Here is a 9,346-nt window from a genome sequence, read left to right as displayed (position 1 = left end):
GATTTTATAATTTATTATTTGTGTATTTATATACAAATAATATTCTTATTATTATTAAAAAAAATTTAAATATTGAAAGAATAAACATAATATTGAACATAATTGATGAAAATTGAAATTTTCAAAAAAGCTATTGTTACATTTTATTAATATATTTATATTTACAAATAGTTAATCCAATATTTAATCATTTAGTTGATAGTAGGTTTTATAATTTTATTTATTATGTTTGCAATTCAATGATTTTATTATTATTATATATGCTTTCTATTTTGATTTCCTTTTCATTAGATCAGCTTTCTTTATACATTTGACAAATACAAACTAACATTATTATTTTACTAAAATTGAAACGAACATTACATTTTAATTTTCATTTTTTTGTTTCATAATTCAATATTCAAAACTTTTGTAAATCGGCGGATAGGTATAAGTGGCATTTACCTTAAGGCAAGTTACATTTCTACAATGCGATTCTTGTATCAAGTATTTCCTTTTATTTAGCTAATTAGATACAATTTTCAATTGACGAAAATAGTATTTCTTTATATTTTATAACGTTCGAGAGCCTTATCAATGTATATCTCAAAGTGCTGCACTAATTATTTATGAGCAAATGAATAGAATTCTATCTTTTCCTTTTCCATTGCAGCTATGCAGCACCGCCGTACACAGCGGTGGCCAGTCGGCCGCGCAGATGGCCGGCCAGCAGTTCAACGTCACCCGTCGTCTGCACCGCCCCAAAAGCTCTGAAAGTTATTTTCTCACTGGCCAAGGACGTAGGGCCAGATGCGTGTCGCTGTCGCCAGTCTCCAGGTGAGGGAAATTGACAAAACAAATCAATCGTGGTTAAACGTACAATCGTGTCTATGTACCATCTATTATCTATTATCCTAGATGCCGAAATGCAACAGCGTCGGAAATCGAGCGCTCGTCCAACGTGTCCGTGCGATCCGAGGCTGAGTCCCTCACTGGACGCGACTCGACCATGGGCGGCCTGGTTGCGCCACCGAATACTTCGGCTCATGCCGTTGGCGGCATAATGAGGCACCATCACTCTTTGGCTGCGAGCAGCACGGCTGCGGCCGTCGGGTTAGTAGAGGAAAAATATTTATAAATCTATACTTTTCGGTATGCATTTATTTTTAATATTTACAAAACCAGTATACACGCTCCGATTGCAAGCACTTCCGCCGCAGTGCCCGGAATTAGCGGCCAACAAGCCGAAAAGCACCACAGATCGCGCTCGCAAAGGTGGTGGTCTGAAGTGCGAGCGTTCAAGGTAAAGTGCTTTTTTTGTTAAATTCAAAATATCTTCAACTATAATTTTTATGATTTCGCAGGACGATAAGCCTACCGTCCGGATGCCCGACAATTATGTGCCGATGACCCATTCAAACAGGCATGCGGCTACGAGTTTCTTTGCTTCGGCCTTATCGTCTCCAACAGAAACTCAAAAAGAGGCCACAAAGGTAAAATCAGAATGGTCTCAAGATATTTTTTCCGAACGAATAATTTGATTGCAATATTTAATTTGTGTTTGTAGGTGTTGACCAGGTCTCAACAAGCTGCCGAAGAACAATTAAGAATGATGAAGACTCGAATAAACGAGCAACAGGCCAGGAGAATGCGATATGCTTCTACAGACTGGGTAAATAATCAATAAATGAATAAAATCACATAAGTTTTCTCAAATATCCATTTAAACATATTAAAATACATATTCAAGTAAATTTTGTGGTTTTATGTGTGAAATGTCTGAGCTTGACAGTTTTTACTACCAATTGATACGAAAATAGGACCGTAACATAGCTTTATCACAAAATATTTATTTTATAAGAGAATTGCTCCCCTCCCCAACTTTTCAATATTTTATATTGAATTATATTTCAGGTTGACTATTTGGTAAGACAGCGCTATCTAGCAAACTCACGCAGATTGGAAGACGACACGATTAAGGATTTGGAAGCTAGAATGCAAGACGACCCCTTAACTGTCACTGAGTTAGTATTACAAATATGTATATACATATGTGCCCATAATTATGAAAGTGGCCTAAGTCAAAATTTAAAAAAAAAGAGTTTATCAGTTATTTCATACCACATTAGTTTAAACTAAATGTATTCAATGTATTTTTTACGAAATTGTCAAAAATGAACCATTAGATAGTGGTTGTAATAGTGTTAATTACGAAAGTGGTCTAAGTAAAAAATTTAAAAAAATTATATAAACATCTTGAAAATGGCACGTGGCCTTCTTTGACGCGTTTCTGAACATAGATAAACAAGTATAAATAGATAGCAAACTGGACCGCTTTTTGATTATTTTAATTTTAATTTTCCGCTCCTGCTACAGAAGCGCAACGAGTGTAGTATGAAAATTTACCTCTAGGTTCAATTCTAGACAAATCCAAATCCTTAGGTTTAATTCTAAGATAAATTTATATATAATATTGTTACTATAAATCTGAAATTTTAATATGTGAAATAATAACAAAACATACTCATAAAAATATATTTTCATATATATTAAAAACATTTTCAAAAATATACGGAAATATTAAATTACTTCCATTATACACCAGCATTAGACCAGTATCGGAAGAAAAACATAAAGATATGAGTTTACTACCGTACAACCCTCTAGTTTTTCAGGATCATTTGAAGAATCTTAAATACTCGAAATAATGATAAATGGATCACCGTTTGAAAATAATTAATAAATGCTCACGAATTATTTCAATAAAATTATTGTTTCAAATAAAACTCGAAGTTCTTTATTGCTTTAGTCACTTATAGGACATTCAGTTAATTTTGAAAATGGTCTAAGTCAATTCAAACTTTAAAAACAATATTATCGTATGAAATTCACACAAAATTTCATATTCATAATAAATTGCCATTAATTAAGACTAATAAAATTAAAAATTAAAATGTTGCATAATGTAAAAATATTTTTTAATTTATTCAAATGCAATTCATTAAATATCTTGAAACAAGAAATATATGACATAGACCACTATCATAATTATGGGCACATATATATATTTATCACTTTTTCTTAATCTTTTATTACCCACCAGGTCTTGTCCCAACCTGCACGACGAGCTGACCCGTCGCTACCCTTACCCGAACCCTTACTCTGCTGCGGCCGCCGCTCAGCAGCAGGCGGCAAGTCGCATGCAGGAGGAGGAGGCGGAATCGCACAACACCATTTACGATGCGTCGCAGGAGCTGCTGATGGCCGCCGAGAATAATCAGGTGTATTCGAGGTGCGCCAGGTCGTGCGCCATTGTCAAGGCCGACGAGAACGCGAAGGCGCCGTCGGTGGTTGCCACGGCCGAACCGCAGAGACTTGCGAGGGTAGGATTGAGGATTCATTGTTATTTAAAAAAAAACTAGCTGTAAGTGAAATTCGATCTTAAGGCAATTAGGGCATCGTGCCTTAAGGCAAATTGCTGGAACTTCCCGTACCAAAAATTACTTTTTTTAAAAACGATTAACATTTTTGAAAAAAAATTACTTCGAAAAAATAAGATTTTTGAGAAACTATAAATTTGACAAGAAATACTTTTTCTTGAAAAAAAAAATTGAAAAAAAAATTTTTTTTAAATCTTTTTTTTTTAAAAAAAGTTTTTTTTTATTTTGACATATGTTGGAAGATCTGAACTTTTTTTCAAAGCAATCGTACTGCTTTAACTGCATAGAGACAAAATATAAAGCGCGTAAGCGCCGTGTCGCTGTCTAACGGGTAAACATCGGTACGGAACCCATAGGAATGTTAACAAAAATGAAACTTATTGTTAAAATCTCTATAAAATATCTGAAAATTTGATGTGCATATGTCCAATGATCATTTTTGACCGCCAAATGGCATTTTTCAAAATTTGATCAAATCTTTATCTTGCCAATACAAGTAAAATGTTTTTTGAATTAAAATCGGACGCTCCGTTCTCCTAAAAACTGAGGTACCGTTTTTGGCACTTTTTGCCCCATATCTTTGGAACGGCTAGACCTACCTCCGCCAAAAACTAATCAGCACGTCTCCTTACCAATAGGGATCGAATGTTTTTTAAATTATTCAAATTGCTTCATCCGTGTTCCCGAAATCGTCGACAAAAATTTGTATCCGCACAAACATACATACACACACACACATACATCCATTTTTTCTAAGGTATGCCAAAATATTCAGAAACCTCTGAAACGTAAAGATATATAAAAATTTTCATTTTCGATTTTTTTGCGATTACTATAATATTAGGGGTGTATGAAATTGTCTAAAGGCTTTAATTGTGAACAAAAATAAGATAGTAGAAGCAACTAGTTAGTGATTTTATGCATAGAACTATTTCATAAAAATCGCACCACCGAACAACACCTATTCTGTGTATCGACAGCTTCTATTTTCATAATGTGTCGAAAACTTCTTAAGGGACGATGAAGCTATTTTTTAAATAAAACGTTTTAAGCATAGGAAATCGATGAAACCACAGTCAGCGTGTTAATCGTTCATATCTGAATTTGAACAATTAAATCAAATTAAACATCCAGTATTCACTAATTCAATTATTAAAAAAATAATAGTGCTTAAAATCCCTAGACGTGAAGAAGTGAAAATCCGTAATGTGTAAATAAGAAATAATAAATTAAAATATGAAAGAGTGCAAATTGATCGTTATTGATATTCTTTTGAAACAAACAATTTGCATATGATCGTACAATTCAATTTTTGCGAGAATTTTGAGTAGAAAAATCTGAAGCTATAATTTATAATGGAACTATAATACTAAAGTAAAATTTAGAACATTTTAGGGCAATTCGCAACATTTTCAGATAATTTGCAATATTTTCACACAATTTATAAGATTAACAAACATTATTTGCAAAGTAATTAAATTATTAATAAATAATAAATAATTTTTCTACATAATTTAGAATCGTGGCGGAATAATGGATGCAATGAGCCGCGTATTCTCCAAACTTCTTGGAGGAGTAACTCACTCTGCTGGAAACAAGGTAATTAATTTCACTTATTTGATTAAAAATCATGTATTTATAATTATGATTATGATTATCATATGCAACTGACGGGAAAATATTCAGAAATATATTTAAATTTTTCATCCAGGCAATGTATTCTTCGTCAATATGCGAAGACGGTTGCTGCGAGCGCATGGCGTTCTCTTGCCCTCCCAAAAAGAAGAAGAAGCCCAAACCCAAGAAGTTGAAGACTTGCGGCTGCAGTAAGGTACCCTTCCAGTGTCCTTGCCCAAAACCCAAGAAGAAGAAATGCAAGGGAAAGCCGCCAGATGAATGTTGCGGCGGAGCGCCGGGATGTAAACGGAAATTCTCCACCGATATAGGGTAAAGGATAAAAAATAATCGAAAAATGTATAAAATTAATCTCGATTTAATGCAATAGCTTCTTGTTCCATATAAATTTACAGCGTAAGCATATATTATAACATTAATTATCTTTTCAGATTAATCACAAGACTACAAGCATACGCCAGAAATCACAACGATGCAGAATTAGGTCAGTATTAGCTACTACTTAGACGTCTTTTGTGCAATTTAACCGACTTATCAATGCTTTTAATTTAGGCTTGATTTTTGGAGGTGTGGATTCTGCTCGTTCCGACTATTTGCAATTTAGGGCAAAACACAGCGTCCGCAGAACTCCGATGCCCTTTGACGCCAGACCGATGAATGAAATTGATTCGATAAATTCGCAAAGGGCCGCCGCGGATCTTCAACCGCGAGATGCCAAACGTAAGAGCAATAAACAGACTAAAAATTATCTTAGCCAAATTCGTGAATAAATATTTCCTTTCTAGTTATGAGTACGTCAGTAACGCCCTCCAGACCACCAGCTGGCAAACTCCCCGTGCCTCCGCAAACAGAGTTAACCATCGAATCCGATGGAACTACCGCCCCTGTACCCCCAGTCGTAGAATGGGGCACTTCTCGTCTCCCTGGAGGTATGAATAACGGCCGGCCCCAACAAAGAGACCGTGAACTCGGCGAAATGTTTGGAAACTCTGAACGGGACAAATGGGTTCCTGAAAGGAGCATCAAGGAACACAACGACATTGTCAATCTGATCTCTTCCAGAATGACTGCTTTTGAAATGTTTGCATCAAGTGAGTAGATAATTGCATTTTTTATTGTAAAACAAATTTATTAATTCTTGAAATTGTCTTTAGTGTCCGGTTGCAAGGTTTCTGGTTTTAAGTCCGAGGCGCGTCCTATGTCTGGTGGCGGTGGCCTTGCTGGATCAGGGTCTGGAAATGGTTCACGTAAAGGGTCTATGTCAATAAATAGATTGGTGTTGCAGCAGACGAGAGATAAATGTTCTAAGTGTAAGCAAACTTTAAATCGTGAAATTTTGCATTGATTACATAATTATTTCAATTTTTGAGTTCCGTTACAAATCTTGAATATGTACAGAGTTTATTTAACAATCTTACAATTACTAAAGATAAACTATATATATTTTATTCATCTACAGCTGGTGCAAAAAAATCCTCCGGCAAAAAAAAGTGTGCAGCTCCGAAAAAGATTGGCAAGGACTCCAAAGGTTTGCTTCTTTACAAATTTAATATTATGCTTCATGCAATTACAAGTATTATATTACATACAATATCATCTAATATTACAGTTAAGGGCAAAACGATGAAGAAACGTATTGGTGTTCTCATGAATCCAAGACTTATGCCAGCCAAACCTATACAGATGCCGAAGGAGATGCCAAAACCAAGGTTAATAGAAAAAAGATTAATTTTTGTTGCATTTAAAGTCATTTTCATTTTATTATTTTAGTCTGGGCAAACCACGCATCGACCTCAGTCTTCGACTGATGCCGCCAAAGGGCGAGCCAGGTGGCATTGGTGCCTTTGGAGGATGCAAAGGCGGACCAGACAAGAAACAAGTCCCATGCAAAAATCCCAGAAAAAAGGGCAGTTCCGGTAAAGGTAAGAATATTATTATTGATTACTTTTGTACTATGAACTTGATAAATATTCTGTCGTTTTGTAGGATCATCTGGAGCAAAGAAGTGCGCCTCAGCCTCTGGGGTGTCCGGCCCTTCGTTTGGTTCGGGCGGCCCAACAATCATGGCAAACCAGGCTCCTAATGTTGCCAGGGTTGTGAGCAAGAAGCAACAAGAAGAAGATGATGAGCCTACAGTATTGAGCGCGGGTCTAGTACCCACAGGTAAGTAGTATTAAAAATGATTTTAAATAATAATAATGATAGTAATAACAATAATAATAATAATCGTGTAAATACATTTGCAGTAGGTTACAAACTACGCCGCACACGCAGTGAAGGCGATATTGAAAGTAAAGTTGCTGGGTATGTGCGAAAGAACTTGTCGCAGCCCAAATTCGCTCAAGAATTGAAGCACAAGTTGGACGATGCTTACAAACTAACCAAGTCACGGTAATTAACATTAGGAATTAGCATTATTTACAATTTATTTTTTTATCATTTAATAAAACTAATTCTTCAGCGAATCTGAGTCCTCCCAACCGACTCTTAGCGCCTTGCAAGCCAAACTGGTCGAGACTATTCACAAGCTGAGCAGTGCAGGTAGTGGTCAGCTTCATAAAAAGAGAGCCACGCACAAAGGCATCAAAATGAACAGGTAACGGAAAAAAATATAACTATTTCATATTACCAATTTATTATACGCATATAAAATTTTGTATTAGAAAACACTCCAACAAACGACTGATGTCCCCGATGAAATTGGCCAAGCAGAAATCTCTACGACGTCAACAACAAATCCTAAAGGAAAACGAGCAACAGCGTGCAGCTGACAAATTCTGGGCCCAAAGCGATTTTGTGCAAGAAAATAGTGGTAATTATCAAATATTCTTTACAATTTGCAACAAATTACATTTTCTTATATTTTTATTCTTGCAGCTCCTGCCTCAATAGCAGCTGCTGCTGTCAAGAACACCCAGTCTGGAATGTCCGTTTCGGAGCCGCAAAAATCCGCCTCCGTCGTTGAAGAGACGCCTGCGGCTGAGTTGCCGCCAGTGGAGGCTGTCGATGATGAAGTTTTGCATGCGGCACTTAAAAATAAATTGCTGCTTGGGTGCACACCCGAAACATTTAAGTGAGTTATTTGAGTCATTATAATTTGAATTCATAATATAAATTTGTACAGTACAGAAGATTCAATTTAGAATTATTATTATATCGAAGTTACTTATGATCTATATGACATATATAAAATTAGTATTAAAAATAATATAATAAACATTATCTTCTCTGGTACTGTTTATCTTGAGTATTTCAATGAAATTTAATATAAATTTAGTAGTAAATACTTAAGTATCTGCATACAATAGTTTACGCTTTGCCTATTTAGAATAAAAAAATGTAAACTAAAATAAGCATATAGCATATTAGTATTAAAATTGATATTTCTTATAGAAAAACCAGTGACATGACCAAAACTAAGCAAGCATCAAAAACTGTCGAATTGTCCTCAAACCTTCCCGAAGAAGAGGATAACTCTGTAATCAAATTTAGACCGTTACTCAATGAAAAGAGTGCTCCAAGGTAATTATTCATTGATAAAACACAATATTAAGTATAATTACATATGAGTATGTGTATATAAAAAATACGAATGGAACGCAAATAAAAAAGAAAATAAACCCTTGTATCAACGCGATTGGCCGAGAGCGCGCGAGGCAGATGCTCTCCTAACCCAGATGGGCGTATATTTCGCCGACAAAAAGTAAATGTGGGCTGCGACTTCCGAACGCCATGTCAGAGTTAATTATAATCCTCTGTCTCTTTCGAAAATGAAATTGTAGCTGTCGTTTTGAATATACAAATCTTTATTTAAAATGCCTTCACCTCTTTGATACATTTTAAACAAACTTGTAGTACATCGCAGGGCCGGATTTAGAAATTCGGCGCCCCGGGGCACTGACAAAAATGCCGCCCTATCACTGAAATTTTACGAACTTTCAAACTTTGTAAACAAAATTTATATTTATTATCATAATATCTTTAAAATATCTGATAATTTAATGTGCATATGTCTTAAATCACTTTTGTTCGCCAAATGTTTCTTTTTCAAATTTTTTTATTGGATCATCGAAACCGCTAAACCTGCCGCCCCTACAAATTTAAGCAGCAGTTATTTATTCTGTAAACTTTTTTGAATGATATTGGACGCTTTTTTTCTCAAAAACTGAATTATCAATTTTGACATTTTGGCCCGTATCTTCAAAACAGTTGGACCTGCCTTGGCTAATAACTAATCAGCACGTCTCCTTATCAATAGGAATTTAATAATTTCAATCGGTTGATCCGTGTTC

The sequence above is a fragment of the Ctenocephalides felis genome, unplaced genomic scaffold (genome assembly GCF_003426905.1).
Source record: "Ctenocephalides felis isolate EL2017-DRISC unplaced genomic scaffold, ASM342690v1 CF-g0.4_SCAFFOLD_03572, whole genome shotgun sequence".
Lineage (NCBI taxonomy): Eukaryota > Metazoa > Arthropoda > Insecta > Siphonaptera > Pulicidae > Ctenocephalides > Ctenocephalides felis.
Note: the sequence above shows the minus strand (reverse complement) of the source record.